Source organism: Oxyura jamaicensis, chromosome 1 (assembly GCF_011077185.1).
Source record: "Oxyura jamaicensis isolate SHBP4307 breed ruddy duck chromosome 1, BPBGC_Ojam_1.0, whole genome shotgun sequence".
Taxonomy (NCBI): Eukaryota; Metazoa; Chordata; class Aves; order Anseriformes; family Anatidae; genus Oxyura; species Oxyura jamaicensis.
In genome coordinates, this window is record NC_048893.1 from 204009915 (window position 1) to 204023409 (window position 13495).

General features: G+C 61.5%; 2 protein-coding genes across 3 annotated transcripts in view; both read left to right on the forward strand.

Annotated features, from left to right (window-relative positions):
• Positions 1-2044, forward strand: part of PGAP2 (post-GPI attachment to proteins 2) — a 27320-nt gene extending 25276 nt beyond the window's left edge. Inside the window, exon 7 of the mRNA XM_035330864.1 lies at positions 2010-2044. The gene's annotated coding sequence lies outside the window, so the exon portion shown is untranslated. The remainder of the gene's footprint in view (positions 1-2009) is intronic.
• STIM1 (stromal interaction molecule 1) overlaps positions 149-13495 on the forward strand; it is a 61949-nt gene continuing 48602 nt past the window's right edge. Inside the window, exon 1 of one of the 2 annotated variants that reach the window (XM_035330844.1) lies at positions 149-232. The gene's annotated coding sequence lies outside the window, so the exon portion shown is untranslated. The remainder of the gene's footprint in view (positions 233-13495) is intronic. The other variant, XM_035330840.1, reaches the window with a different exon arrangement.

A 13495-nucleotide genomic window follows, 5' to 3' on the forward strand; every position in this document is an offset into this window, starting at 1 on the left:
GGGGCGGGGGGGCCGGTCCGTGCCGCCCCCGGTGTGTGACCGGCGGCCTCTGCCCGCAGCGAGCCCGGCGGGGACGGCTGGCGTCGGCTCGGCGATGCGGCGGGGGCGCTGAGCGGAGCGGCCATGGCTCTGCGGCCCGCCGCCGCCGTGTGGGTGCTGTGCGGCGTCCTGCTGCAGCACGGCCGCGGCGACAGGGCCCCGGCGCCGCACCTGGAGGAGGCGGCCATCGCAGGTGAGGGACGCGGCTTCGGGACGGCGCCGGGCACCCCCGTCCCCCGTCCCCGGGCGGCCCTCGGGGTGCCCGCTGCTCGGGGTCCGGCCCCGGGGAAGCGGCTCCGGCCCCGGCTCCGAGCCCCGGCGCCCCGTGCTGGGCGCCGAGGCGGGCCCCGGCCCTCCGCTCCCGGCCGGTCCGCCTCGGGCTGCCCGCGGGACGCCGGGGCCGAGCTCCGGGGAGCCCCCCCCCCCCCGCGCCCCAGCGGCCCCCCTCGGGGCTGAGCCTGCCCCGGCTCTCGGCCCCGGGACCCCACCGCGGGGTGAGCCCGAGCCTCCCCCGGCTCTTGGCCCGGCTGGGAGCGTGGCCGGCGGCTGCCCCGCGTTCCCGTCTCACCCGCCCCCGACGCCCCCGCCGCGGCGGTACCGAGGTCTGCCGCGTGCCCCGTGTCCCTCCGGGCCTGGGGACCGCCGGGTGAGCCCCGTCCCTGCCCGCAGCTGCCGGTAGGACGGAGCGCGGGCGGGTGCCGGCCTGCCCGCAGCACGGCAGCGCCCTGTCCGTGGCTGCAGCCCCCAGCCCCGCAGGCTGACGGCGGGCAGGGAGCTGTGTCCGGCAGCAGGGCGGGTGAGGAACCCAGCCGGCTCCCCAGGGGATCGCTCCCACCGAAGCCGAGGGGCAGCAGGCAGAGCCTCGGCACCGGGGGGGGGGGCTCCGCACGCTCGCTGCCGGCACCGGGGGTCTGTCCCTGCTCGCAGGGACCTTGCCCCGCGCAGGTTGGTGCCAGGAGTTGGCTGGACCCACAGGCTGGTCCCGGCTCAGGGCAGTGAGAAGCACGATCAGGAGCACCGCGGCCGGGCTGTGCGTGGCCCTGCTCGGAGCGAGGCCGTTCCCTCGCAGCTCGGTGCATCAGCACGGCCCCGGCCCCGTAACTCAGCAAAGGGCTTGGGGGCGGCGGGGTGAAGGCGTGGGCGCCCGGGCAGACCCAGGTCCCCGCAGCAGCGCTGCTCGGGAGGCATTCACTGCGTTTCGCTCTGTGCTGGGCTGGCTCGGAATAACAGGGCAAGTCCCTGGAACCGCGCTATCAGGGCAGCGATCAGGAACTCGGTGTCTGCTTCGTGGGCAGGGAGATTGTTTCATCTCACAGATAGCGTGATTTATGTGACTCCTTTCTTCTTCGTGCTGACCGCGCGCTAGCTATTCTCCTAGAAGTTGTTTTTATGTTCTTCGTATGCGATCTGAAGTCCTTAAGCCCGTTCACATCCAGCCTGCTCCATTAAGGAAACTGGATCTCTGCAGTCCTTTTGATGAAGCAAGGTTTATGCCTCCAAGGAATTTTCGGATGAGTTATTTTTGGAGGCCCTGCAGAAGTGTGGCGGCCCTGGTGATTCAGCTGCTGACTTGCTGTTCCCTCGGAGCAGCCGGTGCAGGGAGGGCGCGGGCCCCGGGACCCACTCCCCAGGCCTCTCAGGTGGGGTTTTCGTGCAGCAGAGGTTCCTCTCCACGCCGCTGGATTTATCTGCTGGCGTGTTCTGGTTCCTTCTGGGCGCGGTGCTGCAGAGCAGCACATGGCACCTAGCAGGGGAGCGCTGGCTGCAGACCCGGACACGCGGCGGCTGAGCGCGCCCGTGCTGAGCGGATCCGTGCAGCCCGAAGGCCGGCAGCTCGTGGTGCAGCCGCGCTGCATACGGGGACCTCGGTGGTGCTTGTTTCGCTCTGCCGAGGCAGCAGGAAGGAAGCCTGCCCTTTGAGATCGCTTGGCCGCTTGCTTCTTAGCTTCGAGGGCCGCTGCTCGTAGCCCGGCGCAGTGAGCAGCCTCAGGCAGCAGCACGCCGCTGTTCCCCTCGCCAGCAGCACAGACTCTTATCGTGAAGCAGGGGTAGGTGTTTGACACGTTTTCGAAAGCGAAAGGGTTCCGTTTATTTATTTATTTGTTTGACGTGCCACGATTTTAATGATGTTTTAAAAAGGGACAGCGCCGCTCGCTTTTCCCTGGGGCGGGGGGTGACATGTCCCCGGAGATGCAGGGAAGCTGTGTGCGGAACCAGAAACGTGGCTTTAGCGGTGTCTGTGGGTCAGGCTCGGCCGCTTATGTTCCCCTGCACACCGCAGGCACGCCGACGTGCTTTGGGTGTTGTGGTTCCTGAGATTTCTGAGTGAGAGTCTGAAAAGAGCGGCTCTGTCTGTGGAGGAAAGCCAGAGCTGGTGACCGGGCTCTCGGGGAAAATCAGATCGGATTTTCTTCCGGCTTCGACTTGTCCGAAGGCGAGCGCTGCTACCGGGTGCTTCACCTTCCATCTTCCCGTGCCCGTATCGGATTCGCCCAGCAGGGCAGGAGCCACGTCGTAAGGCACGCAGAGCCTCGGTGCGCGGTTCGGTGCCGCGGCACCAAGAGGGGCGGCGAGGAGGGCCCCAAGGTGCCCGTCCCCATCCCGCAGCGGGCGTGGACGCCTCCCGGAGAAGCGCCGTGACCCGGGGAGCCCGGGCAGCGGCCGCCCCGCGCTGCGCAGGATGTGCTGACAGTCGCCCTGCCGTTATTATTGTTTTCACCCACACGTGGTTATTTTTAGCCCCAGCCCGTCCGGCCGCACGCCCGGCCCGCGGATCTCCTCCTGCCGTTTGCACGCCCCCCTGCCGGCCGCGGGGACGGAGCCGGTACCAGCGGCGCTGGCGGGAGGGGGCTGCTCCTCTTCGCGGTTCCCGGCGGGGACCTGACGGTCACCGGTGTCCGTCCGGCCCGTGGGGACGGGCTCGTCCCTCCTGCTGTCTGCATGGCCTCGGGCTTGTCTCTCCTGCTGTCTGCGTGGCCTTAGCCGCGCGTCGCGGCCGCTTACGTCAAGTGAGAGCAGGCGCGGGGCTTCTGCAGAGCGGCTGCCTCGGAACTTGTGCGCTTGGTGGCGGTGAAAGCGCTGAGCTCCTCGATGGCCCGAGCTGGTGTCGGCGAGCTTGCTCCTCTTCTCCTGTCCTTGCTGCCGGGCACGCTGCAGGAGATGTGGTGAAGGTGCAGGGGCTGGGCCGGGGGCAGCGGCGTTGTTCCTGGCTTCCTGGGCCGTGGCTCCGCTCACCTGCGCTTTGTTAGGTTGCCACCTGCCCCGTCCCCTTCCAGCATCAGGGAAATCAGAGCCCGCTCCTGTCCGAGCGCTGATCCCCCGGCTGCCCTGGGGCTGCCCCGAGCTGCTGGAAGTGTCCGGGCGGTGTCGGGAAGGAACCCGAAACAGGTGCTGAAGGCGATCCCGGTTACCTGCAGCGCTCTGAGTGAAAGCTGCGCACGCAGATACGGGCGGGAGGTTAACAAAGCCAGTCTGGGGAGGGGGCTGCGGCCACAAGCTCTTACCGGCCCGCTGGTTTGGTTGGAGCCCCGTGCCGGTCCTTCAGGTGCGGGCTTTTAAGGGGAGCCAGTCCCTCCCGGCAAGGCCTGCGGCTGGGAAAGCGGAGCGGTTGGCGTTGGAGGGGAGCGGTTGGCGTTGGAGGGGAGCGGTTGGCGTTGGAGGGGAGCGGTTGGCGTTGGAGCAGGACCTGGACGCAGTGGGGCCCCCTGAGCGCACGGTGCGGTACCCGTGACTGGTGAGAGCATCCCGAGGGGCCGTTCCCTCTCCATCTCCCTATTTAAATGTTACATTGATTATTGTGGCTGCCAGTTGCCTAACTCGTGGAGCAGAGGCTGCACTTGCAGGGCAGCTTGAGGACATTGTGGAGGGGACAAGTACTTTTTGACGTGCCAGCGGGGCCGGCCGAGGCAGCTCGCTGGGTGCCCCTTCCCCGCCGCGGGGCAGCCGGTGCCGGTATGGCTCTGGGGATGCGTGCCTCCTGCTGGGGGAGGGAACGCGATGAATAACGCTACCAGAAACAGGGAGCGCTCCTGCCTGCACGGCACAGTCTTGTTTTTTTTTTTTTTTTTCAGGGAAGAAATTTTATCTCCAGGAATCGGCGTTCTGAGAGCTGGAGCAATTCCCGTCCCTTGGCAGCCACCGCGGCCCGCTGCCGGTGCCTGCGGAGCGCGTGTGAGAGGAGAGCCTCCCAGGATACTTGTGGCTTCCACGTCCTCCTCCTGGGGGAGAGGAGAATCCCATGTTAACCGTGTGGGAAATGGAGGCAGAGGGCGGCGAGTCGTCAGCCCCCATCTGCTTACCGCCGTGCCGCGTCCCCTCCGTGGCCGCAGGCAGGTGCTGGGGAGGAAAACGGGGCTGGTGTGACCAGGGCCAGGGAGGCCGGGGCTCCAGTCAGCTTTCTGCTGGCTCCCGGAATCCTCCTCCTTCAAACTGCCCCTGTCAGAACCGTCCCGTCCCCGCGGGGCTGGGCTGCTCCCCGTGGTGCCGGGTGCTGTGCCGAGTCGTGCCGTCGCGGGCGTTGTGCCGAGCCGAGCTCGTGCAGGAAAAAGCCCTGCACGTGCCTGGTGTGTGCGCCAAGGGCAGCTGTGCGAGCAGGGGTAGGGGTGTGCGTGTTGTGGGGTCACGGGATGGGGGGGCTGTAAGGATCCTCTGGTCCTGCCCAGGGCAGGAGCCCTCCTGCTCCCGCCTGCCCAGAGCCCGGTGTGTGTGCCCAGCAGCGCGCGGTCCTGGCCGCGCTTTCCCCTCGGGAGGAGAGGAAGGAGAAGCGTGTGGCACGGCCCCGTGGCACCTCGTGTGGCTGGGAGGCTCTGTAACACTTGGTGTCTGCAGGAGAACGTGTCCCGTCCGAAAGGGGAGGGGAAGGAACGGCGTCTGGCTGCGTTCTGCTGCTCCGTCTGTGTGGGGCTCGCAGGGTGCCACGCGTTGGTGAGACACCGCGGGTGCTACCCGCTCGCCACCGCTCCTGGTGCGGGCACGGCGCGCCGCCTGTCCCGCCCGGAGGCTGCTCCTGCGGGCCAAGCGTGTCACAGTGCGCCGGGATTTATTTCCAGAGCTGAGTCGTGGTGAGGGAAGGGAGGCGAAAGGGCATCCGAGTGTAATTCCGCGAGGATTCCTTCGCTAAAAGGAGGCTGTACGAGCAGGTGATTGTCTGAGAGGCAGCAGCTTTCCTCGAGGCTATCCCCCGCTTCTAAAAATTCTGCTGCTGCTCGTTAAAGTCAGAGGCTGTGCTGACTCCAGGAGGCTGTGCTGACTCCAGGAAGAGGCAGCGGCACTCAGCCCTGCAGCTCTCATGGCCCAGGCTCACCCCTCCGCTGCCCGTAGCTGCTTGGCTGTAGCCGCTGGTGCGTTGCGGCTTTGAGAGTCCTTATCGCACAGCCTCAGTGTTGCAAAGCCTGGCTGCTTCCTGAGATATTTAGCTGCAAAGCAAAGCTGGGTAAGGAGAAACCAGCCGGGAGCAGGCAGCAGACCGAGAGGCTGTGGAGGCAGACCCCTGGCCGCCTGCCTGCCCGGGCACAGGGCTCCGTGGCCCGGGGCGTTCGCGTGGAGCTGCTGCCTGGGGCTGGGCAGGGAGGCTCCGTGGGTCCTTGCGGCTCTCCTTACACCTCAAGCTGTGTGATCAGCACGGCCTCGTGGCCCTGCTCACCTCCGGGGCCTGTCCTCTCCCCGCCTCGTGCCCCGGGGGCTGCAGCTTGCTGCCGGAGCCGAGAGGCGTTGGGCGAGGGCGTGAGGCTGCTTGCTGCCCTGTGCCTTTGGCTTTTCCTCGTGTCGCTCTCGGCCAGCCCCTGCGGTCCCGTCTCGTTGATCTGTGCTCATCCTTCAGCGGCTGATGCCGGCCCCTAGGCAGGGGCCGAGGACGTGGCCGTTAATGAGGCCGCTGCTCTGTTATTCCTCGGGCACGCGTGCGCCTGGGGACGGCCTGCCTTGAACCGCCAGCCTGGCTGTCACCAGGCAGCGTTCTGCCAGTGCCGCTGGGCACTGCTGCGGGCTGCTACCGCTCAGTCGGCCTCCCAGCAAGGAATCAATGTCAGAATTCATTCTTTACCTCCCGGCAAAGAATAAAAGACTTGGGGCCAGCTTCTGTGCGCTGCCGCCACTGCTGCAGGGCCTGGGAGAGGGGCTGGTGCCCGGGGCAGGCGGCAGGGCCGTGCCCCAACGAGGCTCTCCTTGTCACCCTCCTTGTCACCGGCGGCTGCAGGCCGAAGCTCCCGGCCCTAGGGTAGGTATGAAAACCGCCAGAGAAGCATAAGGAAGTCATTAAAGCGACTGCCCCTGGCTTTCATACGCAAATTGTCCGCGCTGGTTTGTTTTATCTGTGTGAAATAGTATCGGATGCTTGTTTGTTTGGATTACAGGCCTATTTTTAAGTAACCTATTTTTTCCCCTTTGGAAAGTACATGAGCTCATGGCGGGTCGCGGGCATCCGCGCAGGCTGCCTCTGGGAGCTCCTGAGGGCTCCTGGGGGGCTCCGGTGGGCACGAGCCCTCTCCCCACGGGCAGGGGCAGGGGCGGGCGTTGCTGGCCGCGGGGGCTGCCCGCGGGGACCCTGCGGCTCCGAGCATGGAGACGGGGCACGGGGCATGCATCGCAGGGCCGTGGGAGTGCAGGGGGCTTGCTGCTCCCCGCCAGCCTTCAGAAAGCGGTGAAGGGAGTGGGGAACTGCTGGGAACTGCGGGCGCTGCTCTGTGCCGCGCGCGGGGCGGCAAGGCGCTGGTTTCGTGGCGAGGCACTTCATTTTCCCTGAAAGGCGGAGTTTTACGGTCGGTTTAGTTCATTACTTTATGTTTTTGAGCTGCTGCGCCCGAATTTCTGCAATTCTTGGAGGACAGAAACATAATAAACAGGAGAGCTGTAAGAATGTTCCGCATCCGAGTTATAAATGAGCAGCTTGCTTGTCTGAGCAGCCTGCCCGTGCGGGTCGAGCTGAGCTTTGTGCGGCAGGAAGGGGGAAATAACTCGGGATTAAAGCTGCTAAGCAATGCGTATGGTTAGGCCTGTGAGAGTGCCAGTGCAGAATTAATTTGTGACTAAGCGAAAAAAAAAAAGTTGTTTTTTGCCTTGATACAGACAGATGCAGCATAAAACCCGATCTGGGGGGCAGAAACCGTGTCTGAAAATACCACTGCCCGAGGAGCTGCTGTTGCTCGTGCTGCCCAGCTGTTCGGTGTCCTTAAACCGCAAACATCGGCGTCACCCTGTGCCGGCCCGGTGCTTGGTGATGATGATCTCCAGGATTTCAGGTATTTGAGGGGAGCCCTCCGAGCAGGAGGCCTGCTGCGGGATCTCTCCCTGTTAATTACTGCCGCCTGCGGCGGCTGTCAGCACCGCGGTGGTGGCGGTGTCACGGCTCGAAGCAAGAGGCGGTTGAAGTGCTGAAGGGCCGTGCAGCCTTCGTGGAGCCTCGAGGCTTTCTCCTCTTTCTGGTGTTTTACGGCGGGATGGGTGTCGGGCCCCCGATCCCCACGGAGGCATTAAGCCTGTAGGAAGTTGTAAATGAACAAGGAACAAAGGAATTCTGTGAAAATGGCTAAAGACCACCCTGACCGCTGTGGAAAGGGGACAGCAATTCCGTGCCCCCCGTAATCCCATGGCGTGTCTGTTCCTTAGGCTAGGAAGGAGGAGCGGAACATTTACTTTTCAGTGCGTTTCCCCCGCCGCCAGCTGCCCGGGAGCTCAGCACGGGGACGCCCGGCGGGTGCTCAGCCGTGGCAGCTGGCGGGGTGGCACCGGGACCCCTGGGCGCTGCCTGGAACCGTGCTCTGGGGGCCCCGGCGTACACCGCTGTGCCCAGAGGGGCCCATGCTAATGCTCGGGACGTTATTCCTGGGTTGTGTGGGTCGTAGCCGTCCCCTGCCGTGCTGTGCAAAAGGAGACGTCCCCCTTCGGCCTCCAGTGCTGGTGCAGCGCGATGAAGCCGGACACAGGGGATGATTGAACCATCCCCTGAAGGCCAGCGGAGGAAGCGAGGAGGTGCTGCAGGAGGTGTGCGGCCGGGGGGACGTGAAAATGAAACAAGAAGGTGGTGATGTGCTTGGGGAACGGCGGCAGGTGAGGTGACCCTGCAGGAGGGGAGCTGCGCAGTGGGGTAGCGGCTGGGGAGGGCGGCCGATGCTGGACACCAGAGGAGCATTTCCAGCCCCCTGTTATCAGTTCAGGAGCTGCAGGAGCATCATCCTGCAGGGTTCTTGGGGTGCCTGGGGGGGAGGCAGCGCTGCGAGCCCAACCTCGGGTGCTCAGCATGCCCAGGGTCCCGCTGCTCTCGGTGGTTTCTTGTGGGTGGCACCGCTTCCTGAAGACTTGCACTCTGTGTTCTGCAGATAATCGCGTTTTCCTGCTACTTGTTTGCTTTTAGCCTGTATCGTTTTAAGTGAAATGCGGCAGGGGATACTTGGGGGGCACTCGATGCCCCTCTTCCACGCTGCGCAGCGTGCCAAGTCCTCTGGCGGTTTCACTTACGGCTCTCGGTAGGGTGAAAGGGAGATGGGATCCCAGCGGTTGGTTTTTTGCTCCCTGCTTTTTCTCGTGGTGCCCACGTGCCTCAGTGGGGGTGTGAGTTTGTCATTGTAATCTAACAGTCCGCTGTTCTGCGCCATCGCTGCGGCGGTGGGTGCCTTCAGGCGCACGTTTCACCCGCCGGTGTTGTTAGACGGGCGAATTGGTCTCCGGAGATGCCTGTCGGTGGTGCCGGAGGTGCTGGCACTGGACGAGGTGAGTCCCTCGAGCAGCACCGAGCGGCTCTGGAGGCGCTCCGAAGGTCCACACGGAGGGCTCCAGTCGGGACAGTTCGGTCCCTGCCGTGCCTGCAGCTCGCTGCAGCGTTACCGTTCGGATGAGTTTCCAGCTGGTTTGTTTTTCATCCCGTGGCTATTTTCAGCTGCTCAGCCTAACAAGGTGAAATGTCTGAGATGCTTTTCTGCTCCCTGTGACTGTGCTAAAAGGAGGCAGAGCACTTGAGCAGGCTCGCCGGTGGGGAGCGACTCACCCCAGCCTCCTGGTTTTGGTAGCCCTTGGCTATCTGCTAGCACGGCCTGTCTGCACCACCTGGCTCTGCGAGAGCAGCGGCCGGCCCTGCGCGGAGCCCGGGGGTGTCTCCTGGGGCCGTGCCGCTCGTGTCTGGCGGGTTGGTGCTGGCAGCGTGGTGCCGCCCGAGGAGCCGGGGCTGTCCCTGCTCTTCCGCTGCAGAGGTGCGACTGTGCTTGTTATGCCTTGGTGGGAGGAAACCCCCAAACTGCCGTTCGCTCGGGTAAGATTAATAAGGGGAAAAAATAAAGGCGACGACTCGTTCTTTGGTTGGTGATGAGGGAAACCCGTGAGTTAAGGTGATTTCTGTTCAGCACCTACCAAATATCTGCGGGCCTCCACTGCAGGGGAAATTCTGGCACTTGAGACTCCTCAGAGCTCCTCAGTCCCCAGTATATTTAACCTCATAACGCTGTAGGACGAGGAAGTCTTCCTATTTCAGAGGCAGGATTAACGTGCAGAGATCCCGTTGCCATGCAGGAAGTCATCTGGCAAAGCCGGGACTTGAACCCTCTCCCAAATGTCAGGCTGGTGGCCCAGCCTGCGGACATCCATCATCGCGGGGCACGAAGAAGCCGTTCCTCGGGGGGGAGTTGACGGAAACCTGCTTGGCTTGTGCAGCAGATTTAGCACCTTGACGTGCATCTGTTCACCTGCTGGCTCTGCTGCCCTCCCAGAGCCGCCCCACGCCTTCGGAAACGCTTTGGACAGAAGCAGCAAATTGTCCCGAAAGCGCCGCTTTTCCCCCGGTTTGTGGGCAGCCTGCTGGGCTCTGTTCATCCTTCTTCGCTCGGATCTCACGCTGGGGCAAGACGGCATGCTGCGTGCCTCTCTGGAAGCTGTCACTGCTGGTTCCGGGCATATCAGACCCGTTATAATTATGCTAATCTAAATTATGCTAATCTAAAGCCAGAAATGCAGCGTTAGGAACTTCACAGCCCCAACCAAGCAGCCTTGTTGTCTGCAATAGCCGAGCAAATCCCCTCGGCGCTCCAGGGAGAGAGAGCCCCCCCCGGAGCAGGGCTTTCCCTTCCATTTGGAGGCCTTTGCACACCTCTTTGCTTGCTCCTTCATCCGAGGGGGGAAGGCAGCTTGGAAATGGGTTTGTGGGAGGTAGTTTGTGCGTCAGGATGGAGCTGCACAGAAGCAGGCAGCCCGACAGAAGGGCCCGTAAGCCCTGCTGGGTCTGCCCTCGGTGCCCAGCGTGCCGGGTGGGCTGTGAGCACGGCGTCCCAAGGGAAAGGTTCCCGTTCCTCCCCCAGAGGAAGGTGCTGCGGCTACAAACCTGTTGTACAGCCTTCTCGTCCCGGGCTGAAGTCCATTGTGTTTGCTCAGGAACAGCACGTGGGGTGACGCCAGGTCTCCTTTATTTCGGTACCGGCCAAACTCCTTGGAGGTGACCAAGCTCTTAGGGGAAGCTTGCTTAATTGTGGAAACCTTGTGTGTGCCGCAGGTGCGATTGTGTGGTTTCTTGGACGATGCAGAGCCCAACTGCTGGAATAAAGAGAGACAATTTGCATTGAAAGGAGAGAAGAAAAAGGCTTCATTGTTCAGTAGAGGCTTCATGTAGGTACTGGTGCGATAATCGTTCCTGTAACCCAAACTGTTTTCTGCGTGTATTTTTCTGTCCCTGAGGGAGGGAAGTGCTCTGCCAGCCAGCAGTGGTGTCAGCTTTTAACCTGCTGGGTGCTCATCCCAAGAGATGAGCTGTAACAACGAGGCCATCAGAGAGGGGGACCACCTCGGGCTCGGCGGCGACGGCTGCTGCACGGGGCGCGTGGGGGCTCAGCTGCAGGACGTGAGGAGGGAAGGAGGCTGGTCCAGGACCAGGAACCGCAGGGAAGTCGCCTGGTGGGAAACAGCAGGAGAGCCAGCTGCACATCTTCCTCTTTACACTAATGCTGGAAGTAATAATTCCTGCCTAAAGAGCTACAGATTAGAGAATCTTTTATTTTCTATTTAATGAGATATTAAAAAAGATTCAAAGCAGGCTGGACTTCCATTCCTGAAATCCTAGAATGGCTCAGGTTGGAAGGGACCTTAAAAATCATCTAACTCCAACCCCTGCCGTGGGCAGCAATGCCAGCCACCAGACCAGGTTGGCCAAGGCCCCGTCCAGCCTGGCCTTGAGCAGCTCCAGGGATGGGGCATCCACAGCTTCTCTGGGCAACCTGTGCCAGGGCCTCACCACCCTCTGAGGGAAGAATTTCCTCTTAATATCTAATCTCAGTCTCCCCTTTTTCAGTTTAAGACCATTCCCCCTTGTCCTGTCATTATCTACCTGAATAAAGGGTCCTTCTCCGTCCTTTTAGAAGCCTCCTTTAGGTACCAAAAGGCTGCCAGGAGCTCCCCTGGAGCCTTCTCGTCCCCAGGCTGAACCCCCCCAGCTCTCAGCCTTTCCTCACAGGAGAGGTGTTCCAGCCTACATATTTGTGTTAGGATTTGGCAACCAATTCTATTGGTAGTCCAAGTTACACCTTTAGTAAACACAATTCTTGAATGTAGCTGATGTTAAGCTAGGAATCCACGTAACCCCAGTGCAGGACCAGAAATAACCCACGGCTCCAAGCATTTGCAGCGTTCTCTCCTTGCAGTGTAACCAAGTGCTGCTGCTCGGGGCTGCGTCCGTCCCTCTGCGGGGGAGCCGGCGAGGAACTGCCACCCGCCGATGGTGGCTTTAAAGAAAAATCAGATACGGGGTAAATGAGTAGTTCTGGGTGGGTCATCATAAAGCGAGCAGGCTTTCCAGAGCCGCTCTCATCAGCTACAGTCACTCAGTAAAGCAGAAACTCCACTTCCATCCGGTGGCCGAAGGGAAGGAGCTCGGTCCAGGCTGCGCGAGGCGTGCAGTCAAGCCCGAGACTTTCTTTCTCCCCCAGCACGTTCGTGTAACAGAACGAATGTGTGTGGCACGCCGGCCTGGAGATGAGTGCTGAAACTCGTTTCCACTTCTGTGGCTACCGTAATAGCTGGTAGGAAGCCCAGAGAATAAAAGCTAAAGATGTAACAGTCTTGGTTTGCTGGTACTTGTAACTCACGTGCTTAATGATCAGCTGCCTTCGAGGTGCAGCTCTAGGAGATGAAAGGCACTTGGGAGGGGTTTATCAGTAGCCTAATGGTGACAAAGCTTCGTCACTTGTTTCCTGGCACAGGGCTGCAGGAGTGCTGTGGAGGTGACGTCTGCTCCTGGGGAGTGAATGCCACCAGCACACACGGTGCTCTGTGGTGGGACTGGCCCAAGGCCTTGGGGCAGGACAGAGGTTTTAGGAAGAAATGCAATATACCTTTTTTATTATTATTATTATTCTTTTTTAGGCTAGCTGATGAAGCCTGAAGGATACAACAAACCTTTTCAGCACAAAGGCCAGTTTTCTGAGCAAAGATGACCAAAAGCATGGCAAATCAAACTTGCTTTCTGCAGCAGGAGAGGCATCAGTGTGGTGGCTGGGGCAGGTTCTGGGGAGGGCGAGCAGCCCCCCTCGCATTGAGCCAGGAGCACCAGCAGCATGGGGCAGCGAGAGCCCTGGGGCTGCCCTCCCTGGCTCCGCTCCGGCGTCTGTCACGACGAGGCTGCGGAAATGCTCCTGGGGGGGTATGAAACCGGCCGTGCCGAGCAGCGGCAGCTGCTGCAGCGTGGGCCCGTGGGCTGCTGGTGTCGAGGATTTTGCCCGTTTTCTTCCTTTCAGCCTCACCAGCACTCCACGCTGCGTTCAGAAGTCTTTGTGCGATGGGAGCAGGAGGCGGCGTCGCTGCGGCTGCCCCGTGGCTCTGAGTGCGGCGGGCGCGTTGTCCGCGGGCTCGTCCAGCCCGGCGCCCGAGCAGCCTTCGCTCCTGGCTGGCAGTGTTCCCGTAATCACCTCCCTCTTGGCTCTTTCTAGAAGAGACCAGATGGCTTGTTTCTGCCAGGACTTAATGATTTTAAAGCCGCCTAGAACAATAATACCCTGCTCCTGAAGCATCTTCATGTATGTGCAGTAATCAGATTATTTTGATCTTTAGTATTTAAGGCTACAACTTCTCTGGGGTGTGTTTCTTCATGTGATGCAGAAAATAATGGTCCCTTCCAGTTGTATTTTTTCTTATTTAGAAACATGTTCTTCAGTAGCCTCTACTGTAGTTGGAAGCTGTGGTGGTCCATAATTAACTTAAATGTAAATTAAGTGGTGTTTTTCTAAATACACTTAGTAGTCACTTGAAGTTCATAGAATCACAGAATATCCCGAGTTAGAAGGCCCCACAAGGATCGTTGAGTCCGACTCCTGGGTCCCCAAAGGACTACCCAAAAATCAGACCGTGTGTCTGAGAGCATTGTCCAAACGCTCCTTGAACTCCAGCAGCTCGGTGCCGTGCCCTGGGCAGCCTGTCCCAGTGCCCGACCACCTCTGGGTGCAGAACCTTTCCCTAACCCCCATCCTGACCCTCCCCTGTCCCAGCTCCATGC